Source organism: Triticum urartu, chromosome 2, assembly GCF_003073215.2.
Source record: "Triticum urartu cultivar G1812 chromosome 2, Tu2.1, whole genome shotgun sequence".
Lineage (NCBI taxonomy): Eukaryota > Viridiplantae > Streptophyta > Magnoliopsida > Poales > Poaceae > Triticum > Triticum urartu.
The window spans coordinates 471,762,779-471,775,816 of record NC_053023.1 but is presented as its reverse complement, the minus strand read 5'-3'; positions in this window follow the sequence as shown (position 1 = coordinate 471,775,816).

Below are 13,038 nucleotides of genomic sequence, written 5' to 3'. Positions count from 1 at the left end.
AATTCCAATGTACGAGATCGATCAAATGAATGCAGTACCATATGATTTGGCAGTTGGCAGCTTACAGTATGCACAAGTGTGCACTCGCCCTGACTTAGCCTTTATCACTAGGGTACTCGGTAGATATCAAGAGAATCCAGGCATAGAGCGCAGGAAGATGGTAAAGAAAGCATTGCGTTATGCGCAAGGCATGAAGTACTACATGCTAATATACATGAGAAGTGATTCCCTAGATATAAAAGGGTATTCAGACGCAGATTTTGCGGGGGACAGAGATGATAGAAAATCCACGTCAGGATACATATTCACTCTCACTGGGGAGCTATTTCATGGAAAAGCTCCAAACAATCAATAGTTGCATCATCCATGATGTATGCAGAATTCATAGCACGCTTCGAGGCCACGGGGCAGGCGATATGGCTAAAGAAATTTGTACCCGACTTGTAAGTGGTAGGTTGTATTCACAAACCACTAAAGATGTACTGTGACAACCAACCCGCAGTATTTTACGCTCACAACAACAAGTCGAGTAATGCTGCTAAAACAATAGAGATAAGGTATTATGTTGTGAAAGATAAAATCCAGGATCAAACTATAAGTCTCGAGCATATAAGGACAAAAGATATGCTTGCGGATCCGCTAACGAAAGGCTTACCACCCAATGTGTTCAAGGAACACTTAGCCGGCATGCGTTTAAGGGAAAGCCTTATGATTCCTGGTTAGGCCCAAAAGGAACGGAATTTGTTTCTGAACAAAACATATGTTGTAGCTGTATGTTTCTATCGGCAATTAGGCTGTGACGATGAAACATGCTCTATGTACCAATATGTGATGAAACAAATAAACTAGAAAGTATAAGGTTAAAAGTAAAGTTAAGATCAAGGGGGAGAATGTTAGGTTGATCTCTCTCCCGTTCGAGCCCAACGGGTCGAACGGGCCCTTGCATTGCGCCCTGATCGGGGGCACCCAACCAACCCATGGTTGGTGGGCCCCTGTTGCCAGCGCAATATAAAGAGGTGGGGTGTCGGGGCATCCATCACGAGGTTTACCGTGGACCACAATGATAACCCACAAGTATAGGGGATTGCAACAGTTTTCGAGGGTAGAGTATTCAACCCAAATTTATTGATTCCACACAAGGGGAGCCAAAGAATATTCTCAAGTATTAGCAGCTGAGTTGTCAATTCAACCACACCTGGAAACTTAATATCTGCAGCAAGGTATTTAGTAGCAAAGTAATATGATAGTAGTGTAATGGTAGCAAAAGGTAACGATAACAAAAGTAATGTTTTTGGTACTTTGTAGTGATTGTAACAATAGCAACGGAAAAGTAAATAAACGAACAACAATATATGGAAAGCTCATAGGCAATGGATCGATGATAGAGAATTATGCCGGATGTGGTTCATCATGTAACAGTCATAACCTAGGGTGACATAGAACTAGCTCCAATTCATCAATGTAATGTAGGCATGTATTCCGAATATAGTCATACATGCTTATGGAAAAGAACTCGCATGACATCTTTTGTCCTACCCTCTCGTGGCAGCGGGGTCCTAGCGGAAACTAAGGGATATTAAGGCCTCCTTTTAATAGAGTACCGGACCAAAGCATTAACACATAGTGAATACATGAACTCCTCAAACTACGGTCATCACCGGGAGTGGTCCCGATTTTTGTCACTTCGGGGTTGCCGGATCATAACACATAGTAGGTGACTATAGACTTGCAAGATAGGATCAAGACTCACATATATTCATGAAAACATAATAGGTTCAGATCTGAAATCATGGCACCCGGGCCCTAGTGACAAGCATTAAGCATAGCAAAGTCATAGCAACATCAATCTTAGAACATAGTGGATACTAGGGATCAAACCCTAACAAAACTAACTTGATTACATGATAAATCTCATCCAACCCATCACTGTCCAGAAAGCCTACGATGGAATTACTAACGCATGGCGATGAGCATCCTGAAATTGGTGATGGAGGATGGTTGATGATGACGATGGCGACGGATTCCCCTCTTCGGAGCCCCGAACGGACTCCAGATCAGCCCTCCCGAGAGAGTTTAGGGCTTGGCGGCGGCTCCGTATCGTAAAATGCGATGAATCTATCTCTCTGATTTTTCTCTCCGAACATGAATATATGTAGTTGGAGTTGAGGTCGGAGGAGCTCCAGGGGGCCCACGAGGTAGGGGGCGTGCCCAGGGGGGCAGGCGCGCCCCCCACCCTCGTGGCTAGGGTGTGGGGCCCCTGTTATTGATCTTTTGCCAGTATTTTTTATTATTTTCGAAAATAATCTCTGTGAAGTTCCAAGTCATTCCGAGAACTTCTGTTTCTGCACATAAATAACACCATGGCAATTCTGCTGAAAACAACGTCAGTCCGGGTTAGTTCCATTCAAATCATGCAAGTTAGAGTCCAAAACAAGGGCAAAAGTATTTGGAAAAGTAGATACGACGGAGACGTATCACACAACACCACCAACACACCAATCCGATCTAGGGTTGCGCTAGGCCGATGGGAAGCTCCACCGCCACCACCTCGCCTTCTCACTGCTATCACCGCCACCACAACATCACCATGGCTGCTGGTTCGAGCTCGCAAGCCAAGGCAGAAGGTAGGTTCACCAGAATCACTAGCTTACACTGGTCCAGAGGATCTGTCAGTATGATGGTGTGTATGTGTTCAAAAAAAAGTATGATGGTGTGTGCCATGTGAATTTTGTATGGGCTATGTAGGCCTTTTCTTTTCTTAAGAAAGAAAGAAGTTGATGGGGTCTTGGCCTAGTGATGGGAGGGCAGTGCCATGTTCCTATTGAAGGAAATATGCCCTAGAGGAAATAATAAAGTTATTATTTATTTCCATATTTCATGATAAATGTTTATTATTCATGCTAGAATTGTATTAACCAGAAACATAATACATGCGTGAATACATAGACAAACATAGTGTCACTAGTATGCCTCTACTTGACTAGCTCGTTAATCAAAGATGGTTAAGTTTCCTAACCATAGACATGAGTTGTCCTTTGATTAATGGGATCACATCATTAGGAGAATTATCTGATTGACTTGACCCATTCCGTTAGCTTAGCACTTGATCATTTTGTATGTTGCTATTGCTTTCTTCATGACTTATACATGTTCCTATGACTATGAGATTATGCAACTCCCGTTTACCGGAGGAACACTTTGTGTGCTACCAAACGTCACAACGTAACTGGGTGATTATAAAGGTGCTCTACAGGTGTCTCCGAAGGTACTTGTTGAGTTGGCGTATTTCGAGATTAGGATTTGTCACTCCGATCGTCAGAGAGGTATCTCTGGGCCCACTCAGTAATGCACATCACTATAAGCCTTGCAAGCATCGTAACTAATGAGTTAGTTGCGGGATGGTGTATTACAGAATGAGTAAAGAGACTTGCCGGTAACGAGATTGAACTAGGTATTGAGATACTGACGATCGAATCTCGGGCAAGTAACATACCGGTGACAAAGGGAACAACGAATGTTGTTATGCGGTTTGACCGATAAAGATCTTCGTAGAATATGTAGGAGCCAATATGAGCATCCAGGTTCCTCTATTGGTTATTGACTGGAGACATGTCTCGGTCATGTCTACATAGTACTCGAACCCGTAGGGTCCGCATGCTTAAAGTTTCGGTGACGATTGTATTATGAGTTTTTGTGTCTTGATGTACCGAAGGTAATTCGGAGTCCCGGAGGTGATCATAGACATGACGAGGAGTCTCTAAATGGTCGAGACATAAAGATCGATATATTGGACAACTATGTTCGGACACCGGAATGGTTTCTAGGAGTTTCGGACATATACCGGAGTACCAGGGGGTTACCGGAGCCCCCCGGGGAGTTTAATGGGCCAAGATGGGCCTTAGTGGAGAAGAGGAGGGGCGGCTAGGGCAGGCCGCACGCCCCCTCCCCCTCTAGTCTGAATTGGACAAAGAGGGGGGGCGGCGCCCCCTTTCCTTCCTCTCTCTCCTTCCCTTCCTTTCCCCCTCCTACTCCAACTAGGAAAAGAAGGGAGTCCTACTCCCAGTGGGAGTAGGACTCCTCCCTGGCGCGCCCTCCCCTGGCCAGCCGCCTCCTCCCCCTGGTCCTTTATATACGGGGGCAGGGGGCACCTCTAGACACAACAGTCGATCTCTTGATCTCTTAGCCGTGTGCGGTGCCACCCTCCACCATATTCCACCTCGATCATATCGTAGCGGTGCTTAGGCGAAGCCCTGCGTCGGTAGCAACATCATCACGGTCATCACACCATCGTGCTGACGGAACTCTCCCGTGAAGCTCTGCTGGATCGGGTTCGCGGGATGTCATCGAGCTGAACGTGTGCTGAACTCGGAGGTGCTGTACGTTCGGTACTTGGATCGGTCGGATCGTGAAGACGTACGACTACATCAACCGCGTTGTGCTAACGCTTCCGCTTTCGGTCTACAAGGGTACGTAGACAACACTCTCCCCTCTCGTTGCTATGTATCACCATGATCCTGTGTGTGTGTAGGATTTTTTTGAAATTACTACGTTCCCCAACAGTGGCATCCGAGCCAGGTTTATGCATAGACGTTATATGCACGAGTAGAACACAAGTGAGTTGTGGACGATACTGAAGGAAATATGAGGCAATAATAAAGTTATTATTTATTTCCTTATTTCATGATAAATGTTTATTATTCATGCTAGAATTGTATTAACCGGAAACATAATACATGTGTGAATACATAGACAAACATAGTGTCACTAGTATGCCTCTAGTTGACTAGATCATTAATCAAAGATGGTTAAGTTTCCTAACCATAGACATGAGTTGTCATTTGATTAATGGGGTCACATCATTAGGAGAATGATGTGATTGACTTGACCCATTCCGTTAGCATAGCACTTGATAGTTTAGTATGTTGCTATTGCTTTCGTCATGACTTATACATGTTCCTATGACTATGAGATTATGCAACTCCCATTTACCGGAGGAACACTTTGTGTGCTACCAAACCTCACAACATAACCGGGTGATTATAAAGGTGCTCTACAGGTGTCTCCGAAGGTACTTGTTGAGTTGGCGTATTTTGAGATTAGGATTTGTCACTCCGATTGTCGGAGAGGTATCTCTGGGCCCACTCAGTAATGCACATCACTATAAGCCTTGCCAGCATTGTAACTAATGAGTTAGTTGCAGGATGATGTATTACGTAACGAGTAAAAAGACTTGCCGGTAACGAGATTGAACTAGGTATTGAGATACCGACGATCAAATCTCGGGCAAGTAACATACCGATGACAAAGGGAACAACGTATGTTGTTATGCGATTCGATCGATAAAGATATTCGTAGAATATGTAGGAGCCAATATGGGCATCCAGGTTCCGCTATTGGTTATTGACCAGAGAAGTGTCTCGGTCATGTCTACATAGTTCTCGAACCCGTAGGGTCCGCACGCTTAATGTTCATTGACGATATAATATTTATGAGTTATGTATGTTGGTAACTGAATGTTCTTCACAGTACCAGATGAGATCACGGACATGGCGAGGAGCTCCGGAATGGTCCGGAGGTAAAGATTCATATATTGGATGATATGGTTAGGCCAAGGGGTCAGGCCCACAGAGCTATAAGTCGGTGCAAAAGGAGTTTTGCAGAGGCCAGGGGGCCAAACGCCGGAGACCCTGGCGTCTGGCCCTGGGCCAGACGCCGAGGCCCATGGAGTCTGGGCCAGATGCCAAGGATTGTGGCGTTTGGTCCTGGAGTCCGAGTGGGACTCTTGCCTTTCGGGCAAAACCGACTTTGAGGAGGCTTTTGCTCCCAGTTTCGAATCTAGGGCTCAACATATAAATAGAGTGGCAGGGCTAGCACCAAAGACACATCAAGAAACACCAAGCCGTGTGCCGGCAACCCCGTCCCCTCTAGTTTATCCTCCATCATAGTTTTCGTAGTGCTTAGGCGAAGCCCTGTGAAGATTGTTCTTCACCAACACCGTCACCACGCCGTCGTGCTGTCGGAACTCATCTACTACTTCGCCCCTCTTTGCTGGATCAAGAAGGCGAGGACATCATCGAGCTGAACGTGTGCAGAACTCGGAGGTGCCGTGCATTCGATACTTGGATCGGTCAGATCGTGAAGACATATGACTATATCAACTGTGTTGTGCTAACGCTTCCGCATTCGGTCTACAAGGGTACGTAGACATACTCTCCCCTCTCGTTACTATGCATCACCATGATCCTGTGTGTGCGTAGGAAATTTTTGAAATTTCTACGTTCCGCAACAGTGGTATCAGAGCCAGATTTCTGCGTAGATGTTATATGCACGAGTAGAACAGAAGTGAGTTGTGGGCGATACAAGTCATACTTTGGTTCGGCGGTATTGTTGGATGAAGCGGCCCGAACCGACATTACACGTACGCTTACGCGAGACTAGTTCTACCGACGTGCTTTGCACACAGTTGGATGGCGGGTGTCAGTTTCTCCAACTTTAGTTGAACCGAGTGTGGCTATGCCCGGTCCTTGAGAAGGTTAAAACAACACTAACTTGACGAACTATCGTTGTGCTTTTGATGCGTAGGTATGAACGGTTCTTGCTCAGCCCGTAGCAGCCACGTAAAACTTGCAACAACAAAGTAGAGGACGTCTAACTTGTTTTTGTAGGGCTTGTTGTGATGTGATATGGTCAAGACATGATGCTATATTTTATTGTATGAGATGATCATGTTTTGTAACCGAGTTATTGGCAACTGGCAGGAGCCATATGGTTGTCGCTTTATTGTATGCAATGAAATCGCCCTGTAATGCTTTACTTTATCACTAAGAGGTAGTGATAGTCATAGAAGCAAAAGTTGGCGAGACGACAACGATGCTACGATGGAGATCAAGGTGTCGCGCCGGTGATGATGGTGATCATGACGGTGCTTCGGAGATGGAGATCACAAGCATAAGATGATGATGGCCATATCATATCACTTATATTGATTGCATGTGATGTTTATCCTTTATGCATCTTATTTTGCTTAGATCGGTGGTAGCATTATAAGATGATCTCTCACTAAATTTCAAGATATAAGTGTCCTCCCTGAGTATGCACCGTTGCCAAAGTTCGTCGTGCCGAGACACCACGTGATGATCGGGTGTGATAAGCTCTACGTTCATCTACAACCGGTGCAAGCCAGTTTTGCACACGCAGAATACTCGGGTTAAAATTTATGAGCCTAGCATATGCAGATATGGCCTCAGAACACTTGAGACCGAAAGGTCGAGCATGAATCATATAGTAGATATGATCAACATAGTGACGTTCACCATTGAAAACTACTCCATCTCACGTGATGATCGGACATGGTTTAGTTGATTTGGATCACGTGATCATTTATATGACTAGAGGGATGTCTATCTAAGTGGGAGTTCTTAAGTACTATGATTAATTGAACTTTAATTTATCATGAACTTAGTCCTGGCAGTATTAGCATATCTATGTTGTAGATCAATAGCTCGCGTTTAGCTCCTCTGTTTTATTTTTGATATGTTCCTAGAGAAAAACTAAGTTGAAAGATGTTAGTAGCAATGATGCGGATTGGATCTGTGATCTGAGGATTATCCTCATTGTTGCATAGAAGAATTATGTCCTTGATGCACCGCTAGGTGACTGATACGTCTCCAAGGTATCTATAACTTTTGATTGTTCCATGCTATATTACATTCTGTTTTGGACATTATTGGGCTTTATTATTCACTTTTATATTATTTTTGGGACTAACCTATTAACCGGAGGCCCAACCCAGAATTGCTATTTTTTTTGCCTATTTTAGGGTTTCACAGAAAAAGAATATCAAACGGAGTCCAAACGGAATGAAACCTTCGGGAACGTGATTTTCTGAATGAACGTTATCCAGAGGACTTGGACCCTACGTCAAGACATCAACCAGGAGGCCACGCGGTAGGGGGCACGCCTACCCCCTGGGCGTGCCCTCCAACCTCGTGGGCCCCCTGTTGCTCCACCGACGTACTCCTTCCTCCTATATATACCTACGTACCCCCAAACTACCAGACACGGAGCCAAAACCCTAATTCCACCGCCGTAACTTTCCATATCCACGAGATCCCATCTCGGGGCCTGTTCCGGAGCTCCGCCGGAGGGGGCGTTGATCATGGAGGGCTTCTACATCAACACCATAGCCCTTCCGATGAAGTGTGAGTAGTTTACCTCAGACCTTCAGGTCCATAGTTATTAGCTAGATGGCTTCTTCTCTCTTTTTGGATCTCAATACAAAGTTCTCCCCCTCTCTTGTGGAGATCTATTCGATGTAATCTTCTTTTGCAGTGTGTTTGTTGAGACCGATGAATTGTGGGTTTATGATCAAGTTTATCTATGAACAATATTTGAATCTTCTCTAAATTCTTTTATGTATGATTGGTTATCTTTGCAAGTCACTTCAAATTATCAGTTTGGTTTGGCCTACTAGATTGATCTTTCTTGCAATGGGAGAAGTGCTTAGCTTTAGGTTCAATCTTGTGGTGTCCTTTCCCAGTGACAGTAGGGGCAGCAAGGCACGTATTGTATTGTTGCCATCGAGGATAACAAGATGGGGTTTATATCACATTGCATGAGTTTATCCCTCTACATCATGTCATCTTGCTTAAAGCGTTACTCTTTTCTTATGAACTTAATGCTCTAGATGCATGCTGGATAGCAGTCGATGTGTGGAGTAATAGTAGTAGATGCAGGCATGAGTTAGTCTACTTGTCTCGGACGTGATGCCTATATACATTATCATACCTAGATATTCTCATAACTATGCTCAATTCTGTCAATTGCTCAATAGTAATTTGTTTACCCACTGTGAATACTTATGCTCTTGAGAGAAGCCACTAGTGAAACCTATCACCCCCGGGTCTATCTTCCATCATATTAATCTTCCAATACTTAGTTATTTCCTTTGCCATTTATTTTACTTTGCATCTTTATCATAAAAATACCAAAAGTATTATCTTGTCATATCTATCAGATCTCACTCTCGTAAGTGACCGTGTAGGGATTGACAACCCCTTATCGCGTTGGTTGCGAGGATTTATTTGTTTGTGTAGGTGCGAGGGACTCGTGCGTGGCCTCCTACTGGATTGATACCTTGGTTCTCAAAAATTGAGGGAAATACTTACGCTACTTTGCTGCATCACCCTTTCCTCTTCAAGGGAAAACCAACGCAAGTGCTCAAGAGGTAGCAATAAGGATTTCCGGCGCCGTTGCCGGGGAGGTCTACGCAAAAGTCAACATACCAAGTACCCAGCACAAATCCTTATCTCCCGCATTACATTATTTGCCATTTGCCTCTCGTTTTCCTCTCCCCCACTTCACCCTTGCCGTTTTATTCGCCCTCTCTCTCTTCATCCTCCCTCTCTTTTCCATTTGTCTCCTTTTGCCCATCTCTTGTTTGTTAATGTGTTGGATTGCTTGCTTGTCACGATGGCTCAAGACAATACTAAATTGTGTGACTTTACCAATACCAACAATAATGATTTCCTTAGCACTCCAATTGCTCCTCTTACCGATACTGAATCTTGTGAAATCAACGGTGCTTTGTTGAATCTTGTCATGAAAGATCAATTCGCCGGTCTTCCTAGTGAAGATGCCGCTACCCATCTAAATAGCTTCGTTGATTTGTGTGATATGCAAAAGAAGAAAGATGTGGATAATGATATTGTTAAATTGAAGCTATTTCCTTTTTCGCTTAGAGATCGTGCTAAAGCTTGGTTTTCATCTTTGCCTAAAAATAGTATTGATTCTTGGAATAAGTGCAAAGATGCTTTTGTCTCTAAGTATTTTTCCTCCCGCTAAGATCATCTCTCTTAGAAACGATATTATGAATTTTAAGCAACTTGATCATGAACATGTTGCACAATCTTGGGAGAGGATGAAATTAATGATATGTAATTGCCCTATGCATGGTTTGAATTTGTGGATCATTATACAAAAAATTTATGCCGGATTGAATTTTGCTTCTAGAAATATTTTAGATTCGGCCTCGGGAGGCACTTTTATGGAAATCACTTTAGGAGAAGCTACTAAACTCCTAGATAATATTATGGTTAATTATTCTCAATGGCACACTGAAAGATCTACTAATAAGAAAGTGCATGCGATAGAAGAAATTAATGTTTTGAGTGGAAAGATGGATGAACTTATGAAATTATTTGCTAATAAAAGTGTTTCTTCTGATCCTAATGATATGCCTTTGTCTACTTTGATTGAGAATAATAATGAATCTATGGATGTGAATTTTGTTGGTAGGAATAATTTTGGTAACAACGCGTATAGAGGAAACTTTAATCCTAGGCCATATCCTAGTAATTCCTCTAATAATTATGGTAATTCCTACAACAATTATTATGGAAATTATAAGAAGATGCCCTCTGATTTTGAATCTAATATTAAATAATTTATTACTTCGCAAAAGAATTTCAATGCTTTGATTGAAGAAAAATTGCTTAAGATTGATGATTTGGCTAGGAATGTTGATATAATTTCTCTTGATGTTGATTCTTTGAAACTTAGATCTATTCCACCTAAGCATGATACCAATGATTCTCTCAAAGCCATGAGAATTTCCATTGATGAGTGCAAAGAAAGAACCGCTAGGATGCGTGCTAAGCAAGATTGCTTTATAAAAGCGTGTTCTTCTAGTTTCCATGATAATAAAGATGAAGATCTAAAAGTTATTGATGTGTCCACTATTATATCTTTGTTTTGCAATATGAATCTTGATAATGATGGGACTGAATATGATCCACCTTTACCTAGAAGGCGTTCAAAAAATTCGGAATCTTTAGATCTTCATGCTAAAATTGTTAAAAGTGGGATTGAAGAAGTCAAAACTGTAAATATTGATGAACCCACTATTTTGGATTTCAAGGAATTTAATTATGATAATTGCTCTTTGATAGATTGTATTTCCTTGTTGCAATCCGTGCTAAATTCTCCTCATGCTTATAGTCAAAATAAAGCTTTCACTAAACATATCGTTGATGCTTTGATGCAATCTTATGAAGAAAAACTTGAGTTGGAAGTTTCTATCCCGAGAAAACTTTATAATGAGTGGGAACCTACTATTAAAATTAATATTAAAGATCATGAAAGCTATGCTTTGTGTGATTTGGGTGCTAGTCTTTCCACGATTCCAAAGACTTTGTGTGATTTGCTAGGTTTCCGTGATTTTGATGATTGCTCTTTGAACTTGCACCTTGCGGATCACACTATTAAGAAACCTATGGGAAGAATTAATGATGTTCTTATTGTTGCAAATAGGAATTATGTGCCCGTAGATTTTATTGTCCTTGACATAGATTGCAATCCTTCATGTCCTATTATTCTTGGTAGACCTTTCCTTAGAACGATTGGTGCAATTATTGATATGAAGGAAGGGAATATTAGATTCCAATTTCTGTTAAGGAAATAATGGAACACTTCCCTAGAAAGAAAATTAAATTACCTTATGAATCTATTATGAGAGCCACTTATGGATTGCCTACCAAAGATGGCAATACCTAAATCTATTCTTGCTTGTTATGCCTAGCTAGGGGCGTTAAACGATAGCGCTTGTTGGGAGGCAACCCAATTTTATTTTTATTCCTTTATTTTTGCTACTGTTTAGTAATAAATAATTTATATAGCCTCTGTTTTGGTTGTGTTTTTTGTGTTTAATTAGTGTTTTTGCCTAGTAGAACCGTTGGGAAGACTTGGGGAAAGTCTTGTTGAACTTGCTGTAAAAAACAGAAACTTTAGCGCTCACGAGAACTGCTGTCATTTTTATTTGGAAGTGCTATTTAGTTAATTCTTTTTGCAGATGATTAATAGATAAATTCCTCACGTCCAGCAATTTATTTTAGAATTTTTGGGGTTTCAGATCTTGCGTTAGCTACAGATTACTACAGACTGTTCTGTTTTTGACAGATTCTGTTTTTCGCATGTTGTTTGCTTATTTTAATAAATCTATGGCTAGTAAAATAGTTTATAAACCATAGAGAAGTTGGAATACAGTAGGTTTAACACCAATATGAATAAAAAATGAGTTAATTACAGTACCTTTAAGTGGTGTTTTGTTTTCTTTCGCTAACGGAGCTCACGAGATTTTCTACTTTATGTTTTGTGTTGTGAAATTTTCAAGTTCTGGGTGAAAGATTTGATGGATTATGGAACAAGTAGTGGCAAGAGCCTAAGCTTGGGGATGCCCATGGCACCCCAATATAATCTAAGGGCACCTAAAAGCCAAAGCTTGGGGATGCCCCGGAAGGCATTGTAACACCCCTAGTGGTTAGCTACAGTAACCTCACCCTAATGATGCCATGTCACCAGGCTAGCTAAGCTAAATTCCCACTTCATAAAAATCAAAGCCATTTTCAATTTAAATTAAAGTCAAATAAATTATTTCTTCGAACAGTAAAGCTAAAATGTTCACCTTATTCTAAAAATCCCCTTGATCATTGTTAAGTTGAAACCAACAATATTTGACTCACCTAGTAATACCTAGATATTTATTAAGTGGTCCAGCAGCAAACTACTTGGCCTTTTCAAATTTTAAAATATTTGAACAAGTCCCATTTGGGTCCAAACTTTTTGTGTGGCCGTCGGATAAAACCTGGTATTTATGTGCCAAGTTACAACTACAACTAAAATCTTTTGCTACTAAAAGAAAATTCCAACCAGTAAAGAAAATAGAAAAGAAAAATAAGTAATAGAAATAAAAGGAAAAGAAACCCCCCGGCTCCCCATGGGCCTCGGCCCCTCCCGCAACAACCGGCCGGCCCACCCCCGTTCTCCCATTATCCCTACCCGACCGAACCCTAGCAGCACTACTCGACCCACTCCCCCACCCACTCCCCACGTCTCTCTCCTTCCCCTCCCGATTCTGAATCGAGGCACTCGGGGGCCCGACCCCGCGTTGCCGCCGCGCTAGTCCCCGCGTCACCGCCTGGATCTCCGCGCCCGGCCGTGGCCGGCGCTTGGCGGCACGCGTGTGTGCTCGCCTGAGCGGCT